This window comes from Artibeus jamaicensis, unplaced genomic scaffold (assembly GCF_021234435.1).
Source record: "Artibeus jamaicensis isolate MK-2021 breed Jamaican fruit bat unplaced genomic scaffold, CSHL_Jam_final scaffold_1019, whole genome shotgun sequence".
Classification (NCBI taxonomy): Eukaryota; Metazoa; Chordata; class Mammalia; order Chiroptera; family Phyllostomidae; genus Artibeus; species Artibeus jamaicensis.
The window spans coordinates 7,592,196-7,612,550 of NW_026522025.1; the positions used below are offsets into that span (position 1 = coordinate 7,592,196).

At 42.0% G+C, this 20,355-nt stretch overlaps 1 protein-coding gene and 1 non-coding gene across 4 annotated transcripts in view; both read right to left on the reverse strand.

Moving 5' to 3' along the window:
• Positions 1-20,355, reverse strand: part of DAB1 (DAB adaptor protein 1) — a 1,235,135-nt gene that overhangs the window by 648,255 nt on the left and 566,525 nt on the right. The gene's annotated exons all lie outside the window — the stretch shown is intronic.
• Positions 19,378-19,484, reverse strand: LOC119051662 (U6 spliceosomal RNA). The gene has a single exon (XR_005082968.2). It is a non-coding gene; the product is annotated as a U6 spliceosomal RNA (small nuclear RNA).

Below are 20,355 nucleotides of genomic sequence, written 5' to 3' on the forward strand. Positions count from 1 at the left end.
GCAATAGACAAAAAGCTTAAAAACCCGTGCTATGGCTGCTGTTCTTGTATTGACTAGCAACGTGACTGTGGACAAGTCAGTCCATGCTGGCCCTTAGTTTTCCATTTGCAAAATATCTAACTGGTGTATAGCTAGATATAGCTATGTATAGGTAGGCAGGAAAGTGCTTTGTAAATTACTAGATATGTTTAACAACATATCATTACTGTCACACTCTGACCTCAAATGCTAATCACACTAATTGGAAGCCAGTGTTCACACACGCTCCCCCCTTCCCTGCACACACACACACACACACACACACACACACACACACACAACCCTTACAGCCCATGGACTGTTCACTGACCACACACAGCCAGGAGTAGTGGGATAAATGCCAGGAACTGGCATCTTTGCTGTTCATAGTTTCAGTCCACACCCTGGCAGCTTGGAATTCATTTCTTCCATTATTTATACTTAAGGAATTCCACGTAATCATTCAAGTTCAAAATTTGAATAGATTGCCAGGCAGCTTGTTAAATTATTTATTTTAACTGGCTTATTTCTGTATCGGGTAATTTCTTCCATGTGCTTCTGCTATATCAATAATGGGAGGCAATTATTGATTTTTTTAAAGCCATTAGGTTCAATGAATTGTTCAATTTGTTTTACGATTTCAAGTAGAGAAAGATGCAAGATTACCATTCTAGGTGGTTAGAAACAACTTTCTAAAAGGAGGGTAATGCCCTCATTGGTAAAACGTGCAGGTGAATGGTGGAGACAGGCTCTGTATCACACACAAGTTGCACTGAGACACCGTGGTCCGGGTGCTCCAGCGCTTCCTGGAGCTCTACGAGGGGCTGTCAGCTAACACAGACCGTGTGAGTGTTTACCCATTGATATCATCAAGCGCTTATAAATCCAGATAGAAAATAAAGACACAATGACTTTAAAAGATAAATATTAAGAGACAATGTCATAGTCCTAAATCTTTGAAGACACTCTATTTTCTGTAGAATAAAGTTCAAATTACAGGCAGACAAATCCAGACAATTCCCTGTGTGCAACTGACAAGCATTTTCCTGACTTTATAGCTTTGCTCATGTTCTACAACCTGAAATGCTCTCATGTCTTTCTCTCGCCATCCCAGTCACATGCTGGGGAGGCGGGGGAGGATAATGCAGAGCTTCCCCGTCATCTATGTACTGATTTCTTATGTCTCTAAAGCCAACAGTATTATTACTCACTTAGCAGTTTTTCAAAGGACACCGTCTTCAATATCTACTCCAATTTCATTCTAAACATTTATACCAATAAAAACATGGGTAAAATTCTAGTCATATCATTGGTGGCATGCATCAAAATAGATATATTGCTATTAAAATAAACCATGAACCACTTTAAAAAAATCTCACATACTACTGGAGATTTTCATATAATATTTTAGGGACTACTGGGATAGTAGGTTATATTTCAGGATCTGGCAATAGGGTTGAATTTAAACACCAGCCACTTACTTGCCATGGGTCTTTAGGCAAAGTAAATAAAAAGGCTACAGGCCTCAGTTTACACACTTGGAACATAAGCATCAGAATAGTACTCGCATCAAAGTATGGTTATGAAAATAAAGTAAAATAGCACAGGTAGAGTACCCAGCACTCGATAGCCATGATTATGTCTGGTTTAGGAAATATCTATGGAGAGTTACATAACGACTAGAAGCCAGGGTTCTGGGGCCAGACTATTTGGGTTCAAATCCTGGCTGCTGAATAACTCTGGGGAAGCCACTGAACTCCTCAGCATCGTCACAGAGTTGCCAGGAAGTTAGGCAAGTTGAGGTAAATACAGCACTTAGAGGAGTGTCTGTGAACAGTAAGCACTCAGCAATTACAATCATCTCTGCTGTGTCCCAGACAACAGGCTATGTGCGTGTGATGTACGCAACTGACAAAGGTGTTGGAAATCCCCACTGTTTACATGCGTTGTGTGTGCAAACATGTCAGTATGGACAAAGTACGGAGATCAACTAGGGGATGAAGTCATTAACTACTGTTAGGCAGGGAGGAGGGAGCGAAGGAGGCCTTAAAGAAGGAGGGGATATTGGGCGTTGTTTTAGATACTAAGGTGGGGTATTAAAGGATGAAATTGATTCATCAAAAGCAGTTTAGTCGACACTTCCACTGGGAAGCCTTCCCTGATCCCACAGGCACAGTTAAGGCTACTTATTGTTTGAGGGGCAGAGACTAGTGCTGGACATGGATTTCTGGATGCTGAGGGACTGGCCCACAATGAGCACCTCACAAAAGTTTATCAAAGGTATGAATGACTTCTCATCATCTACCTTTATGTCCTTATATGTTAAAATAAATATTACTCTTTCTGTTGCCACTATGCTATTCTTTCACAGAAAAAAATGCTAATTAATGTTAATAGTAATATAAAGTAACATATGTGGAATGTTTCTTATATGCTAAAATTCATTGTATCTTCACAACAGTCCCACAAAGTGGGCACTATCATTATTCCCATTTTACAGATAGGTAAACTGAGGCTTGGAAAACTTGGGTAACTCTTCCAAAATCAACCACTAGCCTAAAACATATTCCACTTGTCCTAAGAATGTATACACAACTATGGCACGCAGCCTTTCAAAAGTGTCTAAATTTAAATTCTGATTCATGAGAAAATGATGTCAATTCTCTGGATGGGACCATTTACTGAATAATGTACAGTCATTTCTCAGATAAGTGGCAGTGGGGGAGGGGAGCGGAAGCAGACTGCTCCTGGGAGCTGGCATAGGCGAGGTCTGTGCAAGTCCACACGGAATGCAAACAGTTTACAGCAACAGAGACACGGTTCCCAGAATGGACCATTCTAGCTTCCGCTGCCCAGGGAGAAATGCTGCAGTGGTCCTGCCCGTCCTGGGCTCAGCTGGACAAGGCTAATTAGGACTGAAGAGACCCAAGACCTCAGCTGAACTCCTTGGTGATCAGAGAATTATGCACTTAATATACAAGTACAATCTATAATAAGATGAAGTAAAGGCAAATAGATTCTAATCATTTTTAACTTTCTTGTGTTATGGTTTTCATCAAGTGATATGTATCAGATCTCTGCAGGAGCACTAATCCTCTATGAGAGCCGTGAGGGTGGAGGTTCAACCACCTGGAGCAGGTTAGAAGGGGAGAAAAATACATGGACAATTGAATCTTGGTGTACATTAAAGAGTGTGCATTTAAACTGCCTTCTATGGCTCTTAGGTAACAATCTCTTAAAAATGGAGATATTTCTTTGGACTCCACACACCACGAAGGGGCTGCTTCACAGATTCAGAACTTTAGCCTGGGAGGGACCTTGGACATTTATCTTCCCCAACTTTTAACATATAGATGGGGAAACCAAGGCCCAGGGAGAAGCAGGTAGTAGACTATAAGATAAAAATATAAAACTAGATAGCATGGTATTTTAAAAAATGTTGACAACAAATCCAGGGAAATACCAAAGTGCAAGGTGAAAAGGATAGGGAAGAGTGAAAACCCAGACAAGTCATCCTCAACACTGGCTGGTGTCAGCGAGGTGTGACAGGGAAGGACCGGGCAGCTGGCATTGAGCTCCAAAGCATTCTCCTTAGGATAACGACATGATAAGGAAAGTCCGTGGCTGAGCTGGTTCTGGGGCAGGAGGCCTCTGGAACTGCCCTGAGGGCAGGGACCCAGTTCTGTGTGAAAAATATATCTGTAGGCCTATGTACTTGAGAAATTCTTGGGCTCTCCCTAGGCTTATTGTCCCTTCTCCAGCACAGACAATGACAATGATTACCCACATGATGAGTTGCACATCACAAAAGGGGAAGAACGGGGCTTTCTGGGAGTATTTGTGGAAATGACCGAATCCAGATGTGGAAGGGCCAGGAAGGCCTCCTTGGAGAACGGTGGCATTTAAACGAGGGTGGTGGGTGGGAAGCCAAGGTGACCAAGGACGGTACTTGGAGTGGAGAGAACCACCAGTGTGAAAATGTGGGAGCAGGGGCGGGGGCTTTGATGTCAGGCAGCCATAATACCCAAAATATGCTACAGCTATGCCCTTGTAGCACATGCCACTGGAGACATGAGGATGTGTGGTACACTTGGTGCACACATCAGTTACTGGTGACATAAATAACTCACTCCCTATTGTGGACTCATTATATCTGCCCCAGTCATTGCTCTGCTGCCCTGAGTTAAAAGGGTTATTAGTACATAGGTGTTATTAAGAAAGGGTACCTTGAGTGAGGTCTTTTAGTGACTACCCCTGTGCACTGTCAGGGTATTGCTTCTATAGAAAGTGATTGAGCAGGGCCTGCAGGTGTTAGGGAGAGCCACACCGGACTCGGAGAACAGGCAAAGCCACTGGGCAACTTCGTGAGATTGTTGCCAGACCATAAGAACAACAAGTGTTGGCTAGTCTGTCAAGGCTCATGTAGACTCTAGGGTCTAAAAATACAACTGGCAACCAGAGAGCCACTTACTAGTATTGTGTTACCTCTCTGAGTCTCCTCTGCAAAATGGAGCTTTTAGGAATTTTTCTTTGTACCTCACAGGACTGTCTTGAGGATCAAGAGAGACCGTTTGAGAATGCTCAGTAATTACTGTGTTATCCAGCATGTCCCCTTCATTTAGTCTCCTACCTATATTGGTGATCTAAGAACTGGAACTACTTTAAATACTTGAGATTTAAGGATCAGAAAGTTCCTTCTGGCTAATGTCACAAAGGAAGCTGAAAGGAAACTGTGACACTGGGAATGTGTGTCCTCTGAAGGAAGAAGAGTCAATTAGGCGCTCCAGGCCTCCCAGGTGACGATTCGTCACCGGCAGGTGCTTGGCAGGCTCTGAGGACACTCTCCATCTGAGTGTCCATGCCCTGACCGCTGCTGATGACATGGTTCCTGCCCAGCGGGAACAAAAGCTAAATGGTAGGCAGGCCCATCGTCCAAAGGCTATTAGTTCCACCTACAATTTTATTTCTCAGTTTCAAGGACTAAAGCAAAGGTTGGAAAGTTTTACATTTTATATAACATTGTGCATCTCTTTAAAGATCATTAGTCTTACTTCTCTGAAATATCCAATGTCTGCATGGGCAATGCAGAATCTTGTGTCACAAAATATGAGTCTGAGAATACACCCTGCCATTTACTAATTGGCAATGACCTTGGGCTGGCTTAATCCCAATATAGTCAATTTGTGGATTGGGGATAGTAATACCTACTTCTCAGGGTTTTGGCAGGGGGAAATACTTACAAAAGGGGAATTGAGGGAGAAATTTGGAGGCAAGGGTATGCACTCAGTAAAATGCAGCTTCGGCTCTCCACTTCCAAGGCAGTGGTTCACCCATGGGACCTTTCTGCCTGGAGCGGTGCCTGCCCCAGGAGAAGGCACTCACCCATGTCTGCTGAGGCTTTAATTGAGTTTGAATACAACTGGGTTTGAAATGTAAAATTTTCTTTCACTTGATCTTTTATATTTGATTTTTAGCAAAAAAAATCACACTATAGTTTCCTGTGAGAGCTGCAAGCCATGATCAAAATCATCTGGCCCGTTGTGTTTTTCTTTTCTTTTCCAGGAGCTGGAGCTTGGCTTATCCCAGGGCCACTCGAGGGCAAGAAACCCAGGGAAACAGACCTTCATCCCCCCCCCCCGTCACCCACCAACCAGATACGATCTTCACAGTAGATCTTTCTCTCCTGGGATTGTACAAAATGTTTGAGATATTTATAAAAGCAACACAAATGATAATGAAATGTAAAACTAACAGCTATGGACCCACCCCAATAATGAATGATTGTTAATATTTTCATCATAGTTGCTTTAAATCTTTTCCTAATAGACAGATCTCACATTTCAGAGAAAATTAAAGTCCCCTCTGGTTCTCACTGCCAGCCTCATTTCTTCTTCCCTCTCAGTGGCCACTGCCTTTAGGAATCAAGTGTATATCTTTTCCTGTCTATTTTTCGTACATTTTATGTATGAATAACATACAGAGTTGTTTTATGTTTGTGTGGGTTTAAAAGAGATTTCATGAGTGATATCATTCATGTGCATACTCTAAATACAATCTTGCACATTTTCACTTAAATTATGTGTTTCAGATCTCACCTTTAGTTTATTCCCATTACATAAATTCTTTAGTCATCTATTCCTCAGATGATGGACATGTAGATGGTTAACATATGTTTCTATTATAAATAAAATTGCAATAAATCTGGTATATGTCTCTTTGTTTATATGTCCATAATATTGTCCAGAGTACATATACACATATATGTATACATAGGTATATATGTATATATATGCAAACTATTGGATCACAGGAAATACAGATACTAAGACAGCCAAATTGCTTTTTGCAGTTGTATTATCAATATGTATTTCTTCAGCAATTCATGAAAATTTTCCTTTCTCTATTCCTTCATGAACACTTGATCTTGTCACACCTTTACATATTTGCTAGTTTAACAGATGAAAAATTGTCTTTCTCATTATTATATATTTTATTTGAATTTCTCAGATTACTAAGGTTAAAAATGTATTTACTGTCATTCAGTATTATTTCTCTTAATGTGAATTGCCTGTACCTTTCCTTTCCTTATTTTTCTACATATATTTTTTGGCTTTTACTCACTGATTTTGTGTTTCCCTGAGTACTTGTCCTTTGTGGATATCTTTGAATCGGTGAGTAATCTCATAACCTACATCTTTTGGCACACACCAATTTTTTGTGTTTCACTTTTTTGTTATACATTCATTTTATATTCTGAATTAGTAAAATGTACTAATCTTATCCTTTATATATTTACAAATTTCCCTATAACCCATTCAAAAAGAATTTAGATAGTCGTCCATGAATTTATGTAGTGCTATTAAGGTTGGGTTTTGATATTTAGATTCTCCCAAGGTTCTAAAGCCCACATATCCTTTTCTTCCCCCCTTTCCTTTCACTCAGAAATGATTTATGCCTCACTCCACCGTGAGCAGAACTGTTTTCCCTTCTTCATGCCCTCTTCAGCCTTTCTATAAGTCTTTGTATCATGAATTCTATTCTATCTGAGAGGACTTAGGGCAAAGCTTTTGCCTTAATTCATGTATTTGGCCTCAGTTCTTAAGGTGGTACTTGGAACAGAATAGATGCTTGAGAGAGAAGTGTATTGGCAGAGTCTTAGCTTCAATGGTGTGGAAGGAACAGAGGAAACTGGGGAGTGTCCATAGCAGGATGAGCAATAAGTATGAAGAGGGCTCTTGGAAAGTCTACCATGGAGAACGATGAAAAACATGGTGCTACATTGTCTGCAATTCCAATAAATGTCATTTACTCAACAGAAATGTATTGTGCGTCTACTACTTGCCAGGCACCGTTCTAGATAATTTACAGAGGTTTGAACCCTGAGGAGTTGTCTAATCCTTATTAAAGGTCTGGGATATGGAGTACATTCTCAAGTTTACTCTGAAAGGAAGGGGCAGGTTCAGAGTCTGGGTGACATCAAAATTCTTGGTCCTGCTCCCTAGACCTTGGTGCAAAAGGATATAGTTCTAAGACCATGAACTTGGAGGCCAGACTGCCATGGTTTCCTTCCTGCCTCTCCCACTTATAAGCCAGGAGACTTTGGGGATGTCATCTAACTCTAATTCTGATTCTGAGCATCTGAATGCTCTGTCTCAAGATTTTTTATTCTTAAAATAAGGATGTTTCATTATTATCTACCTTACAGAGTTTTTGTGAAAGTTATATAAGTAAACTTATGTAAAACACTGAGAACAGTCCTGACATGTATATTATGTATCTACTATGATTATTTCATGGGATATCATGTTGTGCTGTGACTAAACATACTCTCAGTATTGCTGGAGGGTAGATCTGAACCAATGGGCAGAAGCTCCTGAAATTCAGATTTAATTTCATTATAAGGAAGACATTTCAAATGACTAGAGTAGCCAGAATAGCTTCTCAGAATAGTGAGTCCTCTCCACCTAATGAAGACATTTAAGCTGCATTTAAAAGAGAACCAGGTGAAGGCTGGACTAGATGGCCTCCTCGGTGACTCCTTATAGGGCCAGCATTCTGAGTCCATGGCAATATCTACCAGTTTGAGGCCAGTGACATCATTTGGCATGCTGATGAATGGAAATATTTTCATGCCGACTGGCCAATTCAAGCCATGTGTACGATGGAAAGGGCAAATCTTTTCCTGTAAAATTATTCATGAATAGAGACTCACTGGCCCCATAAGATGCATTTTGGTAAAATGCCTTTCAACAAAGCAGGGTGAGAGAATACACTGTGAGGTCTTCTGATTTAGTCACTTGCAGAAGGAACTCAGGCTGATGTTGCAAAAGCCCCTAGTCTTGTAATAGAGAGTATATTTCTCTCTGGAATCATATGTACACATGATTAAAACACCATAATCATGGGATAGAGTGGAAAGGAGGGGAGGGAAATATTATCTATGGTGTATCTACTCTGTGGGAGACAGTAAGCTTAGCACTTAATATGCCATCTTCTATACTTCTAAGTAGTCATCTAACTAAGGCTCAGAGAGCTTAAGAGACATGCTCAAAGTCACAGATGTAGAAGCTAGGAAGCTAGGGGTTCAACTATGTTTACTGTAGAGCAGTGGTCAGAAGTTGGTGGCTCAGAGGTCATTACCAGCCTACAAGACTTCAAAAAAATTAACTGATAAAATTTAAAAATCAGGGTATTTCATAAAAGATAAATCTAGCTTTTCAAGTTCTTTTGAAAAGCTGGAAGACTTGACAATACTAAGTCTACAGCCAAGCATGGCAATGATTAAGTCTTGCTGAGTAGACACTGTCCCTTATCACTTAGGCATATACTTTCAGTTGTCCGCGTAGTACACATTCCGTATAGTGTTGAATCCTAATTTTAGTGGCTCATTTACCTATATGGTAACTGTAGTCATGATACCTACTCTATATACTATGCTATAAAAATAAATGGCAGGAAATAGGAAAAGAAAAGAAAGAAAAAAAAAGGGGAGGGAAGAAGGGAACAGAAGTAGGGAGAGAAGGAAGATGAAGAAGTGCAAGACCCAGAAGAGGCCTTGAAGTACCGTGACTGGAGACATTATCCTGCCTCCATGTTCCTCTCATCTGACCAGGAGAATTTTCCTATTTTGCAGAAGCTGGTAGCTCACTATTCATTTTGGTCTGAAAGTTCTTATTTCAGAAAAGATCACAAACCCAGCCTGGGGAAAAAAATTCATGTGTGTGATATTTTAAATAGCTCTTTGGCCAGGCTTTTTTGGTCGTTCAGGCTAAGGAAAGTAAGAACAGAATATCTCCTTAGGGCACTGCCCTACTTGACTCTTTCCCTGTCCTCTTTGTTGCTAAATTATCCTATTCACCTGTAGAATGGGTCTTTTTCTGGGATATTCAAAAGTCCTCAATAAAAACACCTTTGGGATTGATCAGCTTGAAGGTGTACACTCCACCTCCCTTTTTGTGTTTCTGTCACATTTCTTTATTATCCAGTCTTTCCAAAATGTCCTTCCTGCTGCTCTTTTTCCATCCATTCAATTTCTCTTCTCCCAAAGAGCAATGAAGTATCACACTAGTGAGCACTGGATGCTTCACTTAAAGCTATTTTGAAGTTACACTTATGGTTTCTAACATGCTGCCTTTTTTGCAACACTGACATTACAGACCTTCTTTCATTGCCCACTTGTATGACTTTGACTGAGTCAACAGACCTTTCAGAAATTCAGTTTCCTATGGATGAAGCCTACCTCACATTGTTGTTATAAGCATTAAGTGAAAAAAATAAACATGAAAATGCCTAGCTCAATTTCTAGCACATATATTTCATACAAAGCAGTTGAAATGCAATCTCTACCTATAAATAGCTATGTGACACTAAGCAAGTTAGTTAACCTCTGTGGGTTTCTATTTCTTGACTTAGAAAAAGAGGACGTTGGAAGAGAACTCCAAGATGTCTTGCCGCCAAGTGTTCTATGTTTACTGAGGTGGGATCCTTGATTTTCCTCTCCTACCCCTTGGGAGAGCCTTGTATGCAGATATCATGCCCTTTCACCTCTGCATCCATAGTGCAAACATGAATCTCTGTGGTTAAATGAAAGATCTGATTTCATAATGAACTCAGTAGCTCCAGCCACCCAACTTCCCCTCATATGCTCATGTCAGAGGCCTTAGGACTGCAGGGTTGTTCTTAACAATTGGATCATCCCACCAGGCTCCTCTAAACATAATTGCCCCCTCCCCCCTGTTTAAGAGAGAGCCATAGTTGGCTGATGGATATAGCCCCTGAACTTACCACTTAGTCTCAGGTAACCGGATAGAGGTAAACACCTGGCCCTATGACATCCAGTCCCAAGTCTATACAGACCAACTACCTGAGGAGCAGCCGCATGGTAGGGAGTGAGAGAGAGAAAGAAGAGAGAGCACCAGAGAGGTGAACTGTGATTCTTAGTTTTATGCATCAGCTTGACTGGGCTGTGGGATACCTAAATATTTGGTCAAACAGTATTTTGGGATGCTTATCTTTTAAATCAATCAATAAATAAAGCAGATTGCTCTCCATAATGTAGATGGGCCTAACCTAATTAAATGAAGAACTAAATAGAAAAAAAAAGCTAAGAAAGAGGAAATTCCTCCTAATTGCCCAGAGCTGTGACATCAGTTTTTTCCTGCCTTGGGATTTGAACTGAAATGTCAGCTCTTCCTAGGTTTCCTGCATGCCAACTGCAGAACTTGAGACTCAGCACCCACAATTATGGGCGTCAATTCCTTGCAATTACTCTCTTTATTGATATACATTGGGAGATATAATATATGCTTTTCTATCTATCTCTTCATCCATTCGTCCACCCATCCACCCACACAACTGTATATCCTCTTGGTTCTGTTTCCATGGAGAAGCCTAACACAGGCAATCAAACTCCTTGCTTGGGATCTGAACTAGAAACTATGAAGGGCATGATATAGTTAGAAGAAGGAGATAAAAGTGAAAGGAACCAGAGAGAAAGGTAAAGAGGACCAGAGTCATGAAGAAGAGTCACAACATTGAGGGGCTGCAGGAAGTCCAAGTTTATGGGAAAAGCAGAGGCTGAATCATTGATGTATCTGGAGAGAGACACCAGAGAGCTCCTGAGAACCAGATGGATGACGAAGGCTCCTTCTCAGCCACCAACCATTCTCAGCCCTGATTGCTTTATGATTTTATGCTTTAGTATTATTTAGATTTTATTGCCTTAGTCTTTCCCATACAACTACTTTTTACTTGTGATACTTTGAGAGATACTTGGTGACTTTTAACTGCAAAAGACTGACCACAGCAGAGGTGTTTAAATCTACTGCAAAAGATTAGAGCAAGGGAGGAAGAGGAAAGAGAGAACAGAGAAAGAGGGGAGAGAAAAGGATGACAAGTAACAAGAATGATGAGGTAGGGGGCAGTTAGATATGACAGAGAAGAGATTCAGGCTAAGAGACAGTCATTCTCGGGTTTTCTACTGTCCTCAACCATAGCAATTAAGAGGACTCTTCTTTCCATTTTTTGTTTTTTGAATAAGTAAGTAAGTATATAAATAAAAAAGTAAGACAAACCTACCTATTTTCCCCCTGGAGAACTGAATGTGATCAGTTCTGGCCATACAGTACCCTGGAAAAATTCATGATATTCAGGAAACATGAAGAGACTGAAAGAGAGATGGTTTCTAAATCCCAGAGAAAGAAGCTTCGCAATGACGTCTCAGACCTAAATCACTTTATGCCTTCCCTGGTCACACTGCCAATCCCCCAGCAGCAGCAGCCACTCACAAAGGAAGGTTCTCAGAGCCCGGGTGTGGATTCAAACCCACAGTCAAATAGAAGCATGAGTTCTCTGCGCATATAATTTCTGGTAAACACGGTCCATTTCAGACTTCCAAACAGGGAGTATATTTTTACTCATTTTAAGTTATCCTCTCTTTCATTTTCTTGGGAAATGAGACAACTAGGTAACCTGAGGGGGTTGAGTTTTTTGGTATTTATTTATATTTTTCAACACATACACACACCTCTCAAGACATAAACTGTGCTTTGATGTTGAGACAAAAGACGCACCAACCCTCTGCGTCCCACATGGGATATTCAAAGGCATGGAATGTGGAGACATCCTTGCTTGCAAGCTGTAATAACAGATTCAAGGCAGAACTGGCTCAGGTTTGAGCTGGGAGAAAGCATGGACAAATGAATAAATTATCCTGTTTACCAAACAAATGAGCTTTCTACTCACTGGGCTAGCAGTCTTCTTCCATTGCAGGCCATTAGTAAATGACACTCTATTTGGATTTTACAGGCATATTTGTCATCAGGGTCACACCACTGGGCAGACTGGTGTTGTGGAAAGAGTTAGGTTTCAAGTCAGAGAGCCAGAGATTCTGTTCCTTGGCTCTAGCACTCACTAAACCTGTGGCCTTTGGTTAATTTATTTGTACTGTCTGAGCTTCCCTTTTAACACCTGATAAACTGAAGCAAGGAATCCAGTGTATACAGCTCTCGTAAAGAGTTAAACGAAATCATCAGTGCAAAGTGAGTGGTACCACACCTGACACTAGGTAGGCATTCAATAAAGCCTTCTCCCTTTCAGAAAGGAAACTTCATAATTTAAATAACTAAAGAACCAGGAATAGCCCTGCCCTAGGCAACACAGTATTTCACCACTGCAACTGGATTAGGAGGAAAGGGGTAATTCATGAAATTGCTGACCTGTGTTCCCTGGGGCAAGAACAGCAAGTTCCTTTCCTAAAAAGGGTAAGAGGGGATCCCTTTCGGCAACTGTGCTCTGCCTGAGTGACGAGTGTGTTCACCTGGGGTCTGTGGCCTTGTGCCCATCATCAAATACTGTAGGTCTCAAGATGCCCACCCCAACCTGACCTTTAAATCAGCAGGTGTAGGGAAAGCCTATCTTGCTTTCTACAAACGTGGCTGATGGCCTTGTTTACAGGAATCTAAGCCCTGCCTAAAAGGGGCTGGAAATGTGCCTGCTACTTTTATCTTCAGCGAATCCCTCTGGGCGTGGCCCCTGTCCTGGAGACAAGTACTAGGCTCCTACCACTGGGTGGGGCTCCAGAAAGAAAAGAGTTCAATACCCCGGCCCACTCTTTGTAATCTCAGTTTCGTCATCTGCAAAATGAGTATAGCAAGGCCTACATCCCAGAAAAGTTGGGTTTTCAAATAGTGTAGGTATTGATACAGGGTGCAGCCAGGGGGGCCCCCAAAAAAAAGATTTGGAATAGTGTCCAGAATTCAAAGTGTATAGGAATATTGGAGAGACATATAAGATGTCCTCACCACCCCCCTCCCCAGGGGGAAGGGACGAATGGAGCAGGGCCATTGAGAGCTGTTTTGCATAGCAATAGTTTTGCAGCTAACCTCCAGAATGATTATTTAACATATCTATAACCTTTAACTGGTTTCATAGATATGTTAAATAGCTGTGGCCAAGTTTGGAGCCAGGGAGAAGGTTGTGGCTGGGACTCAAGGTGGTAACTAGGGGCTGCACGCCTGAGGGAGAAGGGCTTGGATTGAGGATGTAACGAGGGGCTGCACTCCTGAGTGAATAGGCCTGTGAGAGAGCTTGGAAAAGATGGGCTCCGCTGCACTCCTGAGTGAATAGGCCTGTGAGAGAGCTTGGAAAAGATAGGCTCCGGGTCATGAGGGGATAGCTGCCCAGGTGAAAGGGAAAACCACGAAGCTTTGCCAGAATGGAGATCCCTGCAGCCAGGTGAAGAAGAAAGCCACATGCTTTTGGTGGAGCGTGAACCCCTGCAGCTTTGGTAGAAGAGGCCCACGCGGCTTTGGGATGCCCCTTTGGCCACGGGGCCTGAAAAAGCAAGAGAGACTTTGACTGGAACTGGGTACAAAGGACTCTTGCCAGTGGACCATGAGAGGGTACCACAGTACTTTGGATTAACTCGAGATCCTGCACAGTGACACAGCTGACGGTGCCAGCGGCCTGAAACACAGACATGTGCTCTTTTCCTGATTTACGGTACCCGGAGTTGGGGCAGTGGGAGAAGGGAGGGCTGTGTGGGTGTAGGTGTATACCCTAAAGGACTTTGATATTTTAGTGGAGGCATTAGGCCTGAATAGCATTAAATAAACATTTTGTTTCCTTTTCACAAATCTCTGGCATTAAGAGATGTCTTTCCAATTGGCGGCGGACAGAAGGGCCCAGTAGATTTTAGTATTTTGTTTTTGGGAGGGGCCCCTGTTCTGTAGCAGTTTTTGGCATCCCTAGGTGGGCCAAATATTGTATTGCCCATCCCTCGGACCTCTTGTTCGGTAACAGTATTGTTAGGTGTTGGGGTCTTGGTAAACTGTTCATCCACAACCCTTCCCATTGTTGCTTGTTTTATAAAACATATGAATAGCTAATTATCACATTTGTCACTCCTGACCCTGTGAAGAAGATATAATTACTACGCTTCCTTTACAGTCTTAGTGACAGAAACTCGTGTGCAGTGATGTTCAGGGCAGTCTTCATAGTCATTTAACATGTAGCAGAGCTTGGGTTTGAACCTTGGTCTTCCAATTCTAGAAGTGAGATTCTCTGACTTCCAATTTGAGAAGTGCAACTAGCAAACGCATGCACAAATTGGAGTCATGGACAGGCATTACATAATTTCAGAGCTACAGTCACTCTTACAGAGGCTCAGGTTCTCGTTTTAAAGGTGGGAAAATGAGGCCGAGAGAGAGGAAAAAACTTGCTGTGGGTCACACCACTGTCTGAGGCTGAGCTATAAAACCTCTCTTGTTTCTCTTCTGACTCCCATGTCAGGCTCTTCACTCCTGAGCTGAACCTGCTGCCTGGGAACGTGTGTGCTGATTCCGCCGTGGCCTTGTCTTATGCTCATTGGTAGTTTGCAGCAACCCTCCACCCACTACTGCCCCCACTATCTTCTCCACAGCAGCTACACATGTGGGCATAATCTGCCTGGCCCCTGCGGACATTTGAGTCTGCAACCCCCACTTTACAGAAAGTTGTTTCTAATATATAAATAGATTTTAGAAGCACCAGAATATAGTTCAATAGCAGTTTTTCTAGTTAGATTTTTATCAATTAAATTTTGCAGATGAAGAAATTGAGACTCAGAGAAGCCCTAGCAACTTGCCCAAGATCTCAGAGCTCATGAGCCCAGAGCAGGGCCTCAGTCCCTTGTATCTGGCCCCTGCTCTTTCCCCTGCCCTGAGCTGCAGCTCACAGGTGACCTCCAAGTTAGCAAATTCTTGCTGCATGACTTTACTTTTCATGGAAGTCCCTCAGGGTAGAGAGGCACCGGGAAAGTTTGTCAAGAGTTAGTTCCCTGAATATATTCTAAGAATCCCAAAACACCAATACAAAAAATACACACACGCCTATGTTCGTAACAGTACTACTTACAATAGCCAAGATCTGGAAACAGCCTAAGTGCCCATCAGTAGATGAGTGGATAAAAAAAAACTGTGGTACATTTACACAATGGAATACTACCCAGCAGTAAAAAAGGAAGAACTGTTACCTTTTGCAACAGTATGGAGGGACCTGGAGAAGATTATGCTAAGTGAAACAAGCCTGTCAGTGAAAGGCAAACAACACATGATGTCACTGATATGTGGAATCTAATGAACACAACAAATCGATGAACAAAATAGAAACAGAAGCATAAATACATGAAACAGACTGACGGGTGCTGGAGGGGAGAAAGGCGAGACTGGATAACAGATGGTGAAGAGATCAACAAAGGACATTTATGCACAACCTGTGGACACAGACAATGACATGGAGTTGACTGAGAGGGAGAGTGTGGGGCTGGTGGAGGTAGGAAAAGGAGAAAAGCAAGAGTAACTGCAATAGCATCAACAACAATAATAATGAAAAGAACTAGTTCCCGAATGACCAGCTTTCTACATAAGCAAACCAACACTGAAACACCATTCCTCCAAATTACATACTACCGTATTTTGCAGTGTGTAATGTGCACTTTTTTGCCCACATTTTTGAGGGAAAAACAAGGATGAGCATTATACATGGATAGTACCTGAAATTCCTCGTATCTGTTCTTGTGTTTTGTAATTATTTGTTACCTAAAATTTCTTGTACCCTATGTTCAAAAATAAATGCCAAATTACTTTATAATGCAAAAACATAAGTATCTAAATATAAATAAATTAAAAAATTTAATTCACACCATCCCTGGCTAATGTGGCTCAGTGGATTGAGACCCACCTGAAAACCAAAAAACTGCTGGTTGGATTCCCAGTCAGGGCACATGCCTGGGTTGGGGGCCAGTTCCCAGCTGTGGGCGCATGAGAGGCAGCCACACATTGTTGTTTTTCTCCCTCTCTCTCCCCCTCCCTTCCCCTCTCTGAAAATAAATAAAATCTTTAAAAGACGACTTTGAATTAAAAAATTAAAATGAAACATTATTTTTCCTGAAAGTTTGGGCCAAAAATGTGGGTGCACATTATATATGGGAGCATATTATCCACAGCAAAATACGGCAAATCTTGATATCTACTAAAGGAATTCAGTTCTCTTTCTTTGCCATCTCATACTTCAAAAAACTCTTGGCTATTCTTGGCCCTTTACTCTTCCACGTGAAGTTTAGGTGTGGTTTGTCAATTTCCTTAAAGAACCCTTTGGTGGGTTTGAGGGAACTAGTCTTGCCTCTACAGATTAACTCAGGGAGAAGTAGCATCTTTATGGCACTGAGTTTTCCTACTGATGAATAGGGTATTGTGTTTTCCATTTATTCAGGTTTTCAAAAATAATTTTTCAATAAACTTATATATATTTCTTCTTTTGTAACTCTCTCACACCAGAAATTCATTTAACAAAAATTCGTTGAGCATGTGGTATGTACAAGGCCAAAATTGGCCCCCCATGTGAATAAATTTCTCTTTTTTCAATCATTAACCCTGTTTATTATTCTCATACCAATTGCACAAGTGGCCTGTGAGCCTTCGTGTTGTATTTCAAACATTTTAACTTTAAATTCTCGGCATTCCTTGCTACTGACGACGTACAGGAGGAGCAGGTTTCCAGGCCCCGCAGGTCCATCCTCTGCAGGATGCTCCCTCCCTGCTGGGTGTGGGTGAGTTGTTCCACCTGCTCTGGGAATGGAAAAGTCTTTTAAGCCATGAAGACTCTCCAAAACTCACTGCGAGTCTTGCGTCACTGCGCCGCCACACACAGAGCTCTGATCCTGATCATCGCGGTACTGGCTTCTGTTAATTAGTCATTTTTCTTTTTTAAACGCAAGCCTCTGATTAGCGGCTAGATCACACAGGCCTTACTTAAAGCAATTAGGAGTAAATACTTTAGCTTTGTTTAACAAGGGGGGATCCAGGAGGTTCCATCATGTGGGAAAAAACAAAGAAACTCCAGAGAAAATAGACGGGTCTTCCTGTACTTACTCTACAGCGGGCACCTAATCTGTAAAACAGCAGTAGGGGTTTTGGAAATAAATGTTTCTTAAAGCGAATGCACAGTGCTTGCCTAAAAACTGGGTCACCTCCCAGTTCCTTTTATCCATTCAGCAAACACGTCCTGAGGGCTGACTGAGCACCAGCACTGTGCTGGGCGTGGGGACACGCAGGTCACAAAAATGGTCATGCCCGAGTGCTCCGGCAGTCCAGTGAGGAACAGAAACAAGTCGACATGCAATTAATAAACAGCTTGATTAATTTCGTGATTAACAAAAAAAGGAGTGTACAGAAGGCACACAAGACATAGGAGATTAGGAGGGAGTTGTGGTGCAAGAAAGGATCCTGAAAGAGGTGCCTGCCAAGGTGACAAAGTAAAGGAAGGTTAGTATGCCTGCAGCATAACGGAGCGAGTGTGGTCAGTGGAGAGACACAGGATGAGAGAAATAGACTCGGGCACATCCTGCAAGGAACAGTAAGCCACGTCCAGGAACTCAGGCTTCATCCCAAAGTCGGGAAGTGGGTTTTTAATTAGGGAAATGCCATGATCAAATTAGCTTTTTTGGAGAGATCATTAAAGTTACACTAGGGAGAACAGACTGAGATCACTGTGGGAAGGAGGGAAGTCCACTTCTGAGGCCACTTCAACAGTCCAGGCAAAAGATGATGGTAATGGCTTCTATTAGGTTAATGTCACTAGAAACAGATGAAAAAAGTTGCAGCTCCTAAAAGACATGTGACTGGCCCTTTCATATGCCTACTGAGTGATAAAGGAGGATTTTGAAGGAAGTTCAATAGGGTCCAAAGCCTGTCATCTCTTTATTGTACCCAGTGTCCCTGCCATGTGGAAAGGACAAAGAGATCTTAGGCAATTAAGAAAGTATGCTGAGTAGAGTAGAAAATGGACTGGAAAGAGAACATACTAGAAATGGAAAGACCTACCTCCAATAGCGCATGACAGAGGAGCTAGAGAAAGGAAGAGAAGGGAATTGATATTTGTTGGTAACTCTAGAAGGTACTCTACAGAAGTGTTTCTCAAACTTTCAAGTGCATAACAATTCCCTCCAGCTTTTGTTACAATGTAGATTCTGACTCACTACCTTTGAGACTGCATTTCTAACAAGCTCCTAAGTGAGGCCAATGCTATGGTCCAGGGACCATCCTTGGAGTAGCAATGGTGGAGCAGTGGTTATCAGCCCAGTGTTTGAGTCGGGCAGACCAGGGACTGAATCCTGGGGCTGGCACTTATTAATGGTATGAGCTTAAGGAATGTATTTGTTTCCAATGGCTGCTGTAACAAAATGCCAAAAACTGGGTGGATTAAAACAAAATGCCGTTGTCTCACAGATCTGGGGGTTAGAAGTCTAAAGTCAAGGCCTCAGCAGGCCATGGTCTCTCTGGTGGCTTTAGGGGAGAATACTTTGTTGCTTCTTCTAACTTCTGGCATATGCTGGCAATCCCTGGCATTCTGTGGTTTGTAGATGCACCATTCCAGTCACAGGGCTGTCTTCTCCCTGTGTGTCTTCCCTCCCTCACATTGTCTTCCTTCCATGCATGTCTATCTCTGTAGCTAAATGTCCCTTTTTTATAAGGACACCAGTGATGTTGGATTAGGATCCACCTCATATTCTGAGGTACTACTGGTTAGCACTTCAATACAACCTTTTTGGAGGAATGTGATTCAACCCATAATGGTCAAAATTTTAACTCTCTGAGCCTTGGTTTCGTTCTCATAGGAATAATGATACCTACTCTATAGAGTTCAATTAAATGGAATAATAAATATAAAGTGCTAGCACATAATAAAGGCTCAAACCATTATAGTTAAAGGCTACTAGGCAGTAGCCACTTAAAACCCATTTCACTTAACCATCCCAACTGCCTGCCCTTGGACGCTGCCAATGTCATTCCTACTGGGTACCAGAAGAGACTGAGACTCAATAAGGATAAGCAGCATGCACCGAGTCACACTGTTATCCTTGCACAGGGGCCATGCTAATCTTCTTTGTATCGTTCCAATTTTAGTCTATGTGCTGCCGAAGTGAGCACCCGAGTCACACTGTTAACTTCTAGAATCCACCCTTCTCCAAAGCCCATGCTATTTACTCTACTTCGAGGGGCCTTTGAGGGGACACTGGCAGAGGAGGTGGAGTTACAAACCCTCTCCTGCAGAGGTAACAGCAGGGATGGATGACTACTTTTATTTGAATGTGTAGGCACCTGTGCCCAATACAAATAGTGGTTTAGAGTGCCCACCATCAGAGATGAGGTGTTCAGAAACCTCAGGGATCGGAGGAGGGAGGGTGAAGGACAGCCAATACATGAAGTCCTGCAGACCCACTGCGTCCACGAGGTTTTGTCACCCTTTCTCGAGTCTCAAGGCGGCCTTGGCATTTTCTGAATAGGTCATAGCAATTCACCATCAAAATTTCAAAGCTAAAAATACTTCCATGCCATACTGGAAAGTAATGTTTTTTCTTTGAAAAACAAAACACCTGAGTGTTTTCTAGACAAGGAAAAGAAAAATGTGTAGGCTGTAATGAGTAATTGAATCTGCTTTTGTCTGTTTGCAATAAACATTTGCAAAACACATTATCCTTTTGACATTTCCGTTAGGATTGCTCATATTCTATTTTGTGAAAAATGTTTTCCATCCTTACTGAGTTTTTGTAATTACCTCCTTGGAAGAAGACCATCTCAGCCCTTCAGAGACATTATCAATTTTAAACAGTTGATTCCTAATTTTTGTTGATGCTGCAGTTATTTTCAGCTATACCTTGATGGGGAAGAATCCATGCCGGCTTGAGCTCTAGAAAGATATGGACAGCCTGATATGGTCGGACAAATGATAGTGACAGAGCAGAGGTGGCAATCCGACCAGATTCCTTCCCTTCAGTCAGTTCTATGGTCGTTTCACTGC